This window comes from Hesperophylax consimilis, chromosome 8 (genome assembly GCF_061612785.1).
Source record: "Hesperophylax consimilis isolate HC1 chromosome 8, BYU_Hcon_1.0, whole genome shotgun sequence".
In the NCBI taxonomy this organism is placed as follows: Eukaryota; Metazoa; Arthropoda; class Insecta; order Trichoptera; family Limnephilidae; genus Hesperophylax; species Hesperophylax consimilis.
In genome coordinates, this window is record NC_142843.1 from 10,746,126 (window position 1) to 10,762,217 (window position 16,092).

The following is a 16,092-nucleotide window of genomic DNA, read 5'->3' on the forward strand; positions in this document are numbered from 1 at the left end:
GTGATCAGATCTGGATTACAAGGTACTTCTCAACCTTCCCCTCTCCACTTCCTTCCACCTCACAACATACTCCAAATTAAGGGTGCCACGTCATTGTCCACTGGTCCCAGGCAGTTGGTATTGGTTGATACCATAGACATATGAATATTAGTAGACCTGCCCTAAGTGATTAAAAGCGTATTATTCCCCACTCCCCATACCGGTTCCATTGGAGCCGGCTGGGCTCGCGTATGGCTTCCCGTGAATCTTGAGAATGTGACGTCATCATTCTTGTTCGAACTAGCGTCGAGCTATGGTCGAGGCATTTTATGAAATAACACGGCAAAATAGTGGCTTGTGATATGAAAACTTGTAAAAATAGATGTGAAAAAGAGAATAAACCCAATTGTCGTATTACATTCCATATGTAAGCATCATTTTAAGCTTATTCGCGTCGTATAATATATGAATCAGTTGTAGAAACATATACTATCACATCGAGCCAACATTGGTCGAATGTAGCGATTCTCAAGTGTGCGCATCGTTGTTACTGGGAAGTAAATTATGAACACTTATAAAAGTGTCTTAACTAAATACGTAAACAAAATATTCGACTCTGAAAATAGAAGAAATTTTTTTTGCCGAATTTGGACTTCGCAAATTTGTTCATAAAGTGGCGAGTAATTTGCGCTCTCATGTAAAAATGTCTATTCATTCAAAAGCAGATTTTACTTTTAAGAACTAAATGGTGATATTATAATGCGAGATGCCTATATACTGTCAGATTGATTTATTGACGAATCACAGTCAGCTTTACCCCCTTCGTTCTTCAACAGTTGATTTTACCCCTCACCTTTAATTTCTAGTCTATATATTCATATGTCTGTGGTTGATGCTCTTGTGCGATATCACATTAAAAATATTACCATTAAAATTTTGGGCTATTATCTAAATGTCACTCACTTATTAATTTTTAAAATAATACTATTACCATATTTACCACGTCTCCGGCGACAATTTTACTGCAAACATGGAACCAAATGTTTGTGCAAACATGAAACATTGAGGCAAGGTTATATTTTTTTTCCGTGGCTGATGGAAAACAAAAAACGTGGCCCCGACCCAATGTTTGTTTTTGTCCGATACTTGAACCCAAGAGCAGGGGCGGCAGCAGAGGTCCATAAGTTGAAGTTAAATTGAAAAAATGAATATGAAATGTTAAATCATATTGCTAATATGTAGTGAATATAATAAAAACGCCATTGTACGTAATTAATTTGCCGGTACCCACCTATTCTGAAGCCGGCAGTGCAATATTGTTTAATTTAAGATTATTTATCTAATTATTTACACATACAGGGTGTATCGGCACTAACCCGACAAACTTTAACCAGCTATTCCTTAGCACATTTGGAGTAAAAAATGTTATGGGCACGCAAACGCTCGTTGTATTCTACGTGTTCACAGATGGCGTTAATTAATTAATTTTGTTTAAATACGCTTTTGCAAGGTATTGCTTTACAATATTAAGACAAATCATTTTTTTGCGCCCTAATTAATTAATAAATTAATTAATTAACGCCATCTGTGAACACGTAGAATACAACGAGCGTTGCGTTTAACCTTAAAAGTTTTTAATCACTAACTCCAATCTCAGTCCATTGTTTATCAAGAGATGTATCCACACATTCATTTTGTTTCACCTGCAAATCTAAGTTTAGGGACAAAATTTAAAGTGACCCACTGTAGGTACATACAATAGCTACTCATTTGGACGCTAGATGGCACTGTAACTCGCTATTACCATATGAATATTAAAACTAAATTAATAATCAGATAGTTTGTTAAATCCTTTTTTATATTAGAGTATTTCTCAAAATAAATGTACGTAACGAAAATTTAGTTACGAAATGGTGTTACGAAATAGTCATAAGACGTAACTAAATAGTAAACATGAGGCTTGTTTACAGAATGGCAAATTTTATTTTACTTTTTTTTATTATTTATTAAATTTAATTATTTGTCGTCTTTTTTAAATGTAAGTAATTAGGTATCCTTTACTTTTTTTTATTTTTTGTACATATTACAAACATACATAACCTCACGACCCAAATACTTGTATTTTGTTATACCCGTTGTAAGGGGTTTAAAAAAAACAAGGGAGTATAAATAAATGTTTTTTAATCAAATTATCAGCTCCCAAATTGAAGTACCTAACACTATATTCAACAAATCTTAAGAAATTAAAGGACAGGCACTGTTTAAACTATTAAAAATTTAATAACATACAATTATTTAGTTTGAATCACTATCCATTAGCGTTTTATAAATTTCTTCCTCATATTTATAATAATATAATTGAAATCTTATAATTAATTAATACTATTGCAGCATATTTTGGGAAGTCATTGACCAAATGACCCTCATAGAAGAGCCGCCACTGCGGCCAAGAGCCTGTCTCTTTTTTGGTAGGGTATAGCCACAAACTAGATACCTATCTTTGTTCTATATACTCACCTATTCTATTGTTTTTTTTCTCAAAAATAAACATGTTAACTTTTATGTGAAAAAAAAATTCAATAATAAAAGAAAATTACCAAAATTCATAATTTTACCTTTAACTATTAAAGATCTAACATTGTCTCGTAAGTAAATATATTGTCATAAGTTTTACTTTTTTACAATGTTATTTATGAGTAAGTCTTTCTAAAGGTCGAGGAATTAAAAAAATCGTTTTAAAAATGTATGAAAAACAATATTCACTTTTCACTGGTTATAAACGTCTTTCCGTGACTATCGATTTTCATAATTTTCAGTAACAAAAAAAAATCGGTTGGCTAGAGTTGCTAATACTAAATGTTGTTAAACAATAAGGATGATAATTACTTTGCGCATAATTTGCGGAAGATTGAACCCGTGACGGTCGTAATATTTACTACATCATGCCGGCACCTACCTACCTGCTGAACAAAAAATATGTTTTAAAAACATCAAATTAGTCGTTATCTAACTGCCATACGTCGCACGGCGCTATTCAAATTTTAGCGCCCCTTGTCAAAACCAGGTAGGTGATCACTGTTATCAATAATATTAGAATGATTTGTATTTTTGTATAATGCCGTTTTCATGAAATAATCTCAATGGCGATGTGTTAGGATGTTAGATATTATATTTACCACCAGCGTATTGCCAATTTGGCGTCCGAAGCAAACACAGCTAAAGTTTGTAAAATCACTCATCGAAGTTTTTTTTGTAAACTGTAAACGGTATATACATTACTAAACTACTAAACACATTTTATTATACAAACGTAGGTATTAAATAGTCACTTAACTTTCTTTCGTTTTACAGAATTTTTCAAGTTCTACAGGAAATGGCGTAAATGGTTAGCGTAAACTTAACTTCAAATCTTTCTAAATCTATTTATATTGTATGTCTGACCATAATGGATTAGGAGATAGAACGAGTTATTTGAGGACCTGTTATTTGGTGACCGATATTAATTATATTACTATGCAATAATTACAATAGCGTATTATCCAAGGTTGATATTTTCAGTTGCGAACTCACCAAATGCAAGAGGTCCATAAAAGAATATTTCTCTAATGGTTTGTGTATAATGTTATGTCTCTATTGTTTATATTTCTGTTATGATTTGATTTATATCTACAACCTCTCTCCATGGCTATAAATGTATTGATAAATGTTTGTTTTTCTAAATTTTTCGTCTTATATGTATAATCTTCTGTTTTGTATAAATTTTTGATTTCATATTCCTTTCTTACAAATTTAATTTACTTATTCCTTATTTTGCTGTCTCAGTAGAGGTAAAGTCACAAGGAGGAAATCTATAATTGGTTTTATTTTGGCTATATATGTACAAACCGAAATAAATGTAAACTGTCGATTTCCCGAAAATTAATAAATAAATTAGCTACTTGGCCTGATTTTCTCAAATACAATGTTCCTGAAGATGAGGTCAGTGTGTCTATAATAATTGTACTCAGGATATTTAGGAAGTTTGTGCCGCGCATGAGTTAGGTAAATTAACCTGTCTATTCAAATAATGTCGTTTTCAAACCTGAATCGTACTTTTCCACTAGGACGATTCCTTCCCCTATTTTCATTTGTAATCTATTTACCTAATATCCTACTCTATTACCTATTATCACTTTGTATTTACCCACTTCTGAACGATTTCTTCCACTAACGTATCACTTATAAAATAGGTAACACACAACATTTACATCTGAACAGAGATGTGCTTTATTTCAAATAAATCCATTTGAAATGGAAATGCGAAATGCAAAATGGGTAGTTTCCATTTTGCATTTTAAATGCTTTTTTAAAAACCATTTTGCATTTTGCATTTTAAATACTTTTCTCGATGCATTTTCCATTTTAAATGCCTTTTTGCAACATTCTTCCTACTATCTCCACTCATCTTTTTTTCATAAGCCCCAAATATCAGTCGGTCCTCAACCTCGCTATGAGAGATAATTTACATTTGTCAAGTTGCTCCCTGGTAGGAGCCCTGGCAATTGAGTGATACCATTGCAAAAAAATACTGATTCAAATAGGTACTGAACATGGGGCCATGACGCTGTAATATTAAATGTTAGATAGCAGTTTCTATGTTTTTACGTTGGCAACTTTAGTCCCGCGCAATTTTTTTGTGGTTTCATAATCTGTAGTCGTGGTGTTTTTGGATTTACCATCATGTAATATGTTTGTTCTAAATTGATGTCCATTATTAAATGACAAAATTGTTTAAAAATTCTATAATTATTTTAATTGTTTGACCTGAGAAACCATTTTACATTTTCAATGCATTTTGAAAATAGGTATTTTGCATTTTGCATTTGAAATGCTTTTCTAAAACCCATTTTGCATTTTGCATTTTCAAATGGAAAAGTTTTGACCCATTTCCATTTTGCATTTCAAATGGTTTTGGGTACCCATTTTGCACATCTCTGCATCTGAACCATTTTTTGTTGAAAATTGAGGGCTTTTCCAGCTGTCCCCACACCAAGAAAGCTGTCTTGGGTTCATAAAACTTCATTTGCTCAGCTAAGGTTCTAGGCGCGTGATTTAAGACAAATAACTTTTTAAAAAATTGTGATAAATTAATCAATTAAAATCTTCTGTTCGGCTACCTAAGAAGGGTCGACGGAGGTCCCTATTTAGGTATTATTTAATAATCTTTTTATGTTGCCCAACCTAGCCCCACTTCATACTACTTGATGCTGTCGGTTTCTACTTTGTGGTTAAACCTATCTATTAGTTATTGTTATTATCAGATTTGTCTATAAAGTACTTGTCTATGTACCATTTTAAATTGGGCCCTGCGTTAATCATTAGCTAGGTACCTACGTATCCTGAGATAATAATAATTCATCTAGTTCAATAAGGTAAGTTACTAAAGAAATATGAATATTGCTAATTTATTAAGAATCTCTTCAAATTATTCGTAATCAGGTTAAAATCGGGATTGAAGGCTCTTAACGAATGAATTGATATGTTTCCTGTTAAACTTTTAGTAAAACACAAATGTATAATCGCGATGTCGGAACCCGTGTTCATAAAAATCCTAATATATTCGCATTTTGTCATTATATATTATCATGGCAAGTACAGGCGCATGAACAGGCGTTCCGATATATTAGGAATTTACTAAAAGTTTATCAGAACACGACCTGCAATCCCAATTTAACCGGATTACCAATATTTTATTACATATTTAATGAATTACCAATACTCATTTTTCTCCGTGTTCTAAGTATAATTTTTTTTTCGATATCCAACTAGAATATAACGAAAATTAAATTATTTTTTTCAATTTAGAGAGAGATAATTATATGTATAGGGACCGTCAAGAAAAGTTGTACATCTATTAGAATATCGTCAGATTCTATTTGGAGTAATTTTAAAACCATTTATTGGATAACAAACACCCCTGTCATAGGTCACCCCAAATGGTTCGCTACGTTTGGTGACTTTGCAGGGATGCCCGGGTTCATGTGGTGAGGTTTGTGTAGTTCTTGGCGGCGGATGCGTTTACCCACCTACTGCGCGCCGGGTCGGATCGGGAGAGACTGAATGAATATTTGTCTGATGTCACACATTTTACGATGCCGACTCCTTTGAGGCTTGTCTCGTACGATGATAAGATTTTTAACCACCGCACACGTGTCATATCGCCAGTTCAAGGATGAATTACTCGCACAACAAACCGTGGGACCTTAATATATGTTTAGATTTAAGAATAATTACTCCACATTAACGCGTGTAGAAATTGTTGAATTTGAACCCAATAAATACGCAAACAACTGGCCCAACCAGTCAGTTGTCCGACGACATTCGCAAGTTGTGTTTCTTTTCAAATCCTTACCCAAGGTACCCCCAGAGGAAACCGGCATTTACAGTCAATGTCACTGGCGTAGGTGTCCAGTACAGAGACCTTTTGACCTCTCTAGCCGGACTCTCTCGGCCCATCGCCTTACTCCGCAATGGGAGGGATGGTTTCATACTTCACTCCTGGACACATAAATCCTCCAGATTCCTACCCACCCTCATACCTTTTCCTTCCAGAACTCCTTCCTTTCCCTAAAAAGACACTCCACACAGCATCCCCAAAGATGACATAGACCCTGAGGCAACTTTTTATCTACAGGGTCCCATGTGTGGAGCTATTGTAAAAAAATAGCGTAGAATTAATTATAATAATATATGTTATCAATGATCATCAAACATACATGATAATATTTCGTTCCAGAGTAGTAGATTCTTTTAGGAACGCCTGAAAGTGAAAGACTAACATACAAAATCAAAACCTGGCTTGAAGTGGCTTTAGATGTGTTTGGTTCCAACCGTTCTCTCCTCTATCCTCTTCCCCTTCCCACTAGCTTTAACCTCACAACTTACCCCAATAATTGAGGATGCCGTAGTCCGACTGGCTCCACACGGTTAGGAACAGCTGGGACTCACAATACGTACCCACCATAGCCATATGAATATTATGGAACCCACATAAAAAAATAAACTTATATCATAACATAGAAGGGTGCCTACCAACTAAACATATCTACATAAATATTTATAACAAACGTGGGAGGTGGGTGATTCTTATTTCCTCGCTTCGTTCACTCGTATCTTCTCACGTCTTTCAGTATTACCGAATTGTGATTTCGGGGCTTGTTGAATAATAACCTCACTCGTGTTATTTTCTTCGATTTTTTCCTTTTCAAATACGTAATATCGTTCCGAAAATTTAATGCCCGGGGCAGCCGCCGGGTGTAACCAAAATCTATCCAATCTCCCGAATTTAAATCAAAAGGAAACATCCAAATAATAGATTGTTTTTCACGGCTCTTGAATACGTTGACCCTTTTGACAAATTCTTTCTATTTTACTTAAATTATATTGGTTTTATCCCAAAGGGTTCAGTTTTGAGGCGTTTATTCGCAGTGTTAAAAATCCAGGTAACGTCAAGTAATTGTAACCGCATATATCAAAAGGTATTTTCATAATGAGTTCATTTTTTTTGAGGCAGTGTTAATGATTTGCTCCTTTTTTGACTCGGTGAGTGGTTTTAAAAAGTGCATCCTTTTAGAATTGGGGTTTTGCCGCCATCGGGACATGGCGCCACAAATTCCCGCCAAAGGAATGGGAGGAAGGTGCAGTTCGAAATTGCTTAACTGTGAATTTTATTATTTAAAATTCTATTTACTTATTTCAAATCGAGTTTTAGAATTTTAAAATTATTCAATTCGTTCTGTACGGTTTCGGTTATAAATATAATATAGGTATTAGTTTTTTTTTTGTTATTATGTAACCAGTCATGGGTGGTTTTAAAATGTTTTAGTTTTTGAAAACACATTTTCTATTCATAAAAGCCAGCCAGAGATGTGCAAAATGGAAATTTGAAATGCAAAATGGAAATGGGTCAAAACTTTTCCATTTGAAAATGCAAAATGCAAAATGGTTTTTAGAAAAGCATTTCAAATGCAAAATGCAAAATACCTATTTTCAAAATGCATTGAAAATGCAAAATGGTTTCTCAGGTCAAACAATCAAAATAATTATAGAATGTTTAAACAATTTTGTCATTTAATAATAAACATCAATGTAGAACAAACATATTACATGATGGTAAATCCAAAAACACCACGACTACAGATTATGAAACCACAAAAAATTTTCGCGGGACTAATGTTGCTAACGTAAAAACATAGAAACTGCTATCTAACATTTAATATTACAGCGTCATGGACCCATGTTCAGTGTTTGAATCAGTATTTTTTGTAATGGTATCACTCAATTGCCAGGGCTCCTACCAGGGAGCAACTTGACAAATGTAAATTGTCTCTCATAGCGAGGTTGAGGACCGACTGATATTTGGGGCTTATGAAAAAAAGATGAGAGGAGATAGTAGGAAGAATGTTCCAAAAAAGCATTTAAAATGGAAAATGCATTGAGAAAAGCATTTAAAATGCAAAATGCAAAATGGTTTTTAGAAAAGCATTTAAAATGCAAAATGGAAAATACCCATTTTGCATTTCCATTTGAAATGGATTTATTTGAAATAAAGCACATCTCTGAAGCCAGCCAAGTATTTTTATTATTTAGTCAAATTGTTGTATTTTTTAGTTTGCAAAGTAAAATTTCCTTAGAATGTGGTGTCTGATTTTCTCCTTTCTAAATATAGATACCACTAATTTCTTTTTCCCCGTTTTTATTTGAAATTGATGTGAAAAATATGCATTTTGACAGTAGTGTTTTAAAGTTATTTTTTCCTGTCAACCATCAAAAATAGATTTCTTTGGTTTAGTACCAAGAAGTAACAGTAACAGTAAAGTAACAGAAGTACCTACTCAAAGATAGTTATAATCATGGTTACAATTCGAAACAAAATTTCGGACTGCACCCTGTGACAAGCAGACATTTTTTTGTTCCTTTTGTGAAATGTCCCGCCTCGCGCCGGCCGCTGACCGCCTGAGGCGTTCTTCCACCAATTCCCCCACCGACCTCACTGACTGGACTGGACTAGTGGGCCTTGGAGCCTGGAGTAGTTCTAGTGGACTGGACTTACTCCCTGGGACCCAATAACCACGTGTGAACTAACAACCACGCGGCGCCCAAACACGATCTCCCGAGATAACGCCGACCCGGGACCTATTCTCTACAAAAGTGATACGCAACCTTTCAAACAGACCACGTAAAGTACAGATGTTTGCAGATAGTGATATAAAGTGGCATCGTTTTTGAGAAAGACGAAGAGGTACTCGTTTTGGCGAAATAGAATAAATAAGATTCGACACCATTAATTTAGTGGTTTTTCCTCGTGCTAAGAAGGATGTTCGCCTGCGGCGCTTTCGTTGTGCGTGTTGTAATTTTATTTTTAAATCGGTTCCATTTTATGGGAATACGCCACCAAATTTAATGTAGTTTCATTATTATTTATCAAAATAAGTTATTTATGACTGAGCGTAGCGAAGTCCTGTTTCAACTCGACCATTTGCCATTTCATCTGTCGGTTCTGGTTCAAGATGGTGGTCATGCTGGATACTACATTTCTATCCCGCCAGAGTTCGCATGATCGTGGTTCCTACTACAAGCTGTCATAAATTATATTATGGTGCCCACCTACCGACCTGAAGAACGTTCGAAAAAAGAATCATCATTGAGATGCTGACATTTTTTTGGACAAATTGTAAATTTTTTCTTAAAATAAAATAAAAATGTTACGCAAAATATTTATGGTTTATTATGTGGGTATTTAAGCTCCTACTTACAAATATTGACTTCAGAGGAAATTTTGATTTAATTAATTTTTTAATTAAATTAAAAGAAAGACAAACATTCCCGGGTTACGAATAACCTGACAATATTTGAAAATCTCCTACTACCACCACAGTAAGCTGAAAGTGTTGCTTGTGTTGTGATGGAGGACTTAGCCAGCCGAGGAATTGAACACACTACGCCCGAGTGAGACCCAAGCGCGATGTCAACTCGGCCACCGACCGCGTAGAAAAAAAAATCGCGTAGAATTAATTATAATAATTAATTTAATTTATTAAATATGAGAAAATTATAACCTTTTCGACGATAGGTCTACTTTTCACATAACTACTAAGGTACCTACCTGGATGATTTTTATTTATTAATAATAGATAGATATATTATACCTACTGGCTTCGAAGAGTAGGAACGTTTGTACGGTATTCACATTAATTTTAAATCTACACTGGCGACGAAATCGGCTGCAAAGTCAACCATTTAGTTAACCTGCGGTACCCTACTCCCTGCGGCCCGCGGACATATTGCAAAATGATAAATTGGCCCACTTACTTAAAAGGTTGAGTATCCCTGGCATATACGTAGCAACCTACCACATTGATTTACCCGCAGTGCTTTTTTTAGTTGTCTTTTTTAGTTGGTTTAGTCTGGAGTCTGGATGCGATGTTGTTGTCAAGTTCGATGACCTTCCAAAAATGATCAGCTGTTGCAAATGTATATGCCAATAAGCGAATAGACGAAATAAAACCGTAAGCGGATACAATGATAAAGTTGTTATTCTTTATCTATGATTTATCTTATATTGTTCTACCTACGAATTGGAAAAATCTGTTTTTTTCCGAAAAGCAACAACTGTAACGGTGAGCTCTGGCGTCAAGTAATATGCAGACTTTTCGGTTTGGCATTTACCTTATCATTTATCACCTCTGATGTCACAACATACTGTTTTCACCTGATAATGTTCCTATTGAGCTTTGTAACGGCTAAGAGTTAAAATACGGTATCTCCATAAATATTAACATTGAGAAAACTGGTTTGCTAACTTTGGAAAATTGGATTTTTTTTTCTTAGGTTTGTCAACAGTGAATCATATCAAAGCTCTCGTAAATACAATTACATTAATTAAATATGGTTGATACTATCACTAATTACACACAAACACAACATTGATGACATAATATGCTTCACAGTATATTACAACAAGAACGCTGTAAGTAAAGATACACTTACATATACATTTCATAACAGTAACAGTAGTCTGTACCGTTTGATCACTTTTATATTTTAATTTGTTTACTTTTGACTGCGATTTATTAATTTTTTTGCCGGAAGCTAATTGTTACATTAGGAATGTATTAAAAAACATATTTTTGTATTAAAAAACAGTTTCTGGAGTATTTACATCAGATACCGATCAAACCTTGCGTTCAAAAATTAATGTTTCTATTTTTTTTCATTCAAAACTAAAATTTCTTTTGAAATTCATTGAGTTATCTGAATTATAAATCGTAATATATGCTATGTAACATTTATAAAATTTAAAATAAAGAATTATAATATTTGTCCAAAGATACGTCACTATCACAATAGAGGTGAGACGTATTTATCGTACCCAGTAAAAGTACCGCGTATTTTCATGCGATACTTTGTACTTGTGAAAATACAAAATAATAAATATAAAATACTTTTTATTTTATACCGGTACTAAATATTTTTAATCAGGTACTTTAACCAGGTATTTTTGATAGGTATTTTTGATAGGTATTTTTAGTAGGTATTTTTAATGGGTATTTTTAGTAGGTATTTTTGATGGGTATTTTGAGTAAGCATTTTTGATGGGTATTTTCACTAGGTATTTTTGATGGTTATTTTTCATGGGTATTTTTAGTAGGTATTTTTGATGAATATTATTGTTAAGTAATTTTTTATGGGTATTTTTTGATGGTTATTTTTAGTTTTTTTTTTGACGAGTATTCCTGATGGGCATTTTTTACTGGTAGATACTTTTCATGATTATTTTTTGTGATCGAAAAATGTAACTACGTCCCCCCCCCCCCTCCCCCATGGATTTGGAAAAATTATTGTGGGAAATCACATATGAATTTTTGTTCGTGGGAAAAATTTTTCACCGAAGTTCTCTAACAACCCTCCCCCTCCCCCTCATGGATTTTAAATATTTTGTCGGGAAGTACATATCTGAATTTTTCCTGTGGGGAAGTACCACATTTGAAACTTTTTGGGGGGAATCATCAAGCTTTCGTAGAATTATTTGTGGGGAATATGTGGGCAGAATTTAGGACTTATTCTGAATCAATCCTCAGGTCGGTATTAAATACTTTTGAGTATTTTGTCACCGGTATTTTTTTGTACCTCTACTCATTGTACCCAGTAACGAAAAGTACTCATAGGACCCACCTCTAATCACATATATCCAAACTTTCTTCAGGCTCAGGCAAATCTGGCAGATAGACATTAGATACTAATTGAAAACATCGAATAATAAAGTACGAACTCCAGGAAAGCACGATTTTCACATTTGAAAAGAGAATCTAGAGGTTAAGGAAATAGGAGATGCAACATTAACAGTAGCGGTGAGGCGTATTTATCGTACCCAGTAAAAGTACCGGGTATTTTCATGCGATATTTTGTACTTGTGACAGATCTCCAAAATACCTGGTTCCAAAATACTCATGAGTATTTTATACCGCGACTAAATATTTTTAATACGTACTTTTACCAGGTATTTTTGATAGGTATTTGTGACTGGTTTTGATATGAATTTTTTGAAATGGAATTCCGTAGCTACCCCCCCCCCCCCCCCCCCATGGATTTCGTAAAATTATTGCGGGGAATCACATACGATGTTTTTGGCTCAGCGAAGTTCTGTAACAACCCCCCCATGGATTTCGAAAAATTATTGCGGGGAATCACATACGATGTTTTTGGCTCAGCGAAGTTCTGTAACAACCCCCCCCCCCCATGGATTTCGAATAACAGTATTTATGCGAGTTCATTATTCTGAATCAATCCTCAGGTCGGTATTAAATACTTTTGAGTATTTGGTCACCGGTATTTTTCTGCACCTGTACTCATTGTACCCAGTAACGAAAAGTACTCATAGGACCCACCTCTAAATGTTAATTTAACAGTCTAAAGTGTCAGCTACACTACTCGCTTCGACGAAGTCCTCGACGAAGTTAGCCGAAGTTTGAAGTGCGTGCCCACACACTCGTGCAACTTCGCGAGTAACGCTTCGAGTCCTCGGAGACTCGGGCGCATTTACCGACAACAATCGGAAGTCGGGCGAAGCGAAGCGAAGTTGCCCGAAGCGAAGTGAAGTTCGTGCCGGGTGCCCACACTATCGTATTCGGTCAACTTCGATCAACTTCGCGAGTAGTGTAGCTGGGCTTTTAGTCTAAAAGGCAAAAGCCATCAATGATTAATGTTGGACTTTTCCGGGCCGGAACGTAACACCCGGAACCGCATTGCCGTAATTAGTTACCTTCATCAGCCGTAGAGGTGAAGCGTATTTACTAGAACAGATGTTTGGAACAGATATTTCAAAGAGACTTTCGTACTTAGTATTTGTTCTTAAGTATTGCGCGTCTTGCGAGTATTGCGCGTCTTGCGAGTATTGCACGTCTTGCGAGTCTTGCGAGTATTGTACGTCTTGCGAGTATTGCACGTCTTGCGAGTATTGGACGTCTTGCGAGTCTTGCGAGTATTGCACGTCTTGCGAGTATTGGACGTCTTACGCGTCTTGCTAGTCTTGCGCGTCTCGCGTCTCGCGTCTCGCGTATTCATACCGAGGGCGGGGCATATGTATAGGCATCTCGTTACTCGCTTATATAAGAAGAGTGTTTCCCTAATCTTTGAATATTAGGGAAACACTCTTCTTATGTAGGTGAGTAAGCGAGAAAGGATATGATACTGAATTTAGTAGATCGCGATCAGCGCGATCTCGACTGGTATTGTCAATAAATTCCGACAGTATGCGTCCACCAGTTAAAAAAGGTTTTAGCAAGAGTACAAAAGCATCGCCGGAGACGAGGTCCGGCCGGGCGCTTCCTACCTAGTGCACATAATTAGTGCACGGCTAATGTATTATTTCTCGCTTTCGAAAATTGGAAGCTATCTTGTGCGAACTGTGAACGAAAGTGGCGCCATCTAGAAATAAAATATTAGAGCTTTATAAAAAAATATTTTCACTGTGTTCTTTGTTGGCATTTAATCTTTGTTGTTGAGATGCACCACCATAATAAAGCTTGGCTTGTGTATGTGGGGGTGTAATATTATGTTCGTTATTTTTACTATGAGTATTCTGTTTATATTTTCAGTGTATTTTTAAGGTGGTATTTAAAATTTTTATTGTTATTTCTAATACTTTCTGATAGTGTATTAAAAAAAATCACTCCAAGATATTTATAGTTGAATTGCACTGTTTTTTAATTACTTTTTCGAGTTGTTGATGTTTATCTGGGTTTTCTATTATTTTAAAAGGTGCAGTTTTATTTAGACTATTTTCTTTGTTAATTTGTAAAATTACGTGATATAAAAATAATGCATTTAGTTTTCTGACTTTAAATTCTTTAAACAGAAGTTCTGATGAATATTTTTTTAATTATTATTTTTTTGAATCTATGATGTATCTTAGTTTCCTCACTCTGTCTTTGAGTACGTTAATGTGTGTGGACGATTTTATCCATTAATTTGTTTACTGTAATGTATAGGTATTTTATTTCTGTTTGGCTTTCTATCACTAAACACAAGATATTGCAGATATGTTGTTGTGTATTTGCTTAGAGTAGATTATAATTTTTTTTTCTTTAGTGTTCCTTGTTTTTTATGCAGAATTGTATATAATATTTTTTTTTAAACATAGCGTTAAGAAGTAAATTTATGTCAAACCACTTCTTTTAGTTCATTGATGTATCTGTGTTGGCCATGTTGTTTATTTCCGTCCATGTTTATTAGTACCACTGTGTCGTCCTTTTGTTTCACCTCAATTACTATAAAAGGCAATCTGCATCATAACAAGAGACTTTGCACCTCGGAAAAAAAATCCATTAGATATCAAGGAAATTTAAATTTTAACATTCTAATTTTCATTATAAAATGAAAATTCGCTTTCGTTGTACGGGATGACAGTCATTTAATAATTTAACATCTTGGGGCCTCTTATTTAGGTAGCAAGTTTTCCGTGCTAAGTAGAGGTGAAGCGTATTTACTAGAACAGATGTTTGGAACAGATATTTCAAAGAGACTTTCGTACTTAGTATTTGTTCTTAAGTATTGCGCGTCTTGCGAGTATTGCGCGTCTTGCGAGTATTGCACGTCTTGCGAGTCTTGCGAGTATTGTACGTCTTGCGAGTATTGCACGTCTTGCGAGTATTGGACGTCTTGCGAGTCTTGCGAGTATTGCACGTCTTGCGAGTATTGGACGTCTTACGCGTCTTGCTAGTCTTGCGCGTCTCGCGTCTCGCGTCTCGCGTATTCATACCGAGGGCGGGGCATATGTATAGGCATCTCGTTACTCGCTTATATAAGAAGAGTGTTTCCCTAATCTTTGAATATTAGGGAAACACTCTTCTTATGTAGGTGAGTAAGCGAGAAAGGATATGATACTGAATTTAGTAGATCGCGATCAGCGCGATCTCGACTGGTATTGTCAATAAATTCCGACAGTATGCGTCCACCAGTTAAAAAAGGTTTTAGCAAGAGTACAAAAGCATCGCCGGAGACGAGGTCCGGCCGGGCGCTTCCTACCTAGTGCACATAATTAGTGCACGGCTAATGTATTATTTCTCGCTTTCGAAAATTGGAAGCTATCTTGTGCGAACTGTGAACGAAAGTGGCGCCATCTAGAAATAAAATATTAGAGCTTTATAAAAAAATATTTTCACTGTGTTCTTTGTTGGCATTTAATCTTTGTTGTTGAGATGCACCACCATAATAAAGCTTGGCTTGTGTATGTGGGGGTGTAATATTATGTTCGTTATTTTTACTATGAGTATTCTGTTTATATTTTCAGTGTATTTTTAAGGTGGTATTTAAAATTTTTATTGTTATTTCTAATACTTTCTGATAGTGTATTAAAAAAAATCACTCCAAGATATTTATAGTTGAATTGCACTGTTTTTTAATTACTTTTTCGAGTTGTTGATGTTTATCTGGGTTTTCTATTATTTTAAAAGGTGCAGTTTTATTTAGACTATTTTCTTTGTTAATTTGTAAAATTACGTGATATAAAAATAATGCATTTAGTTTTCTGACTTTAAATTCTTTAAACAGAAGTTCTGATGAATATTTTTTTAA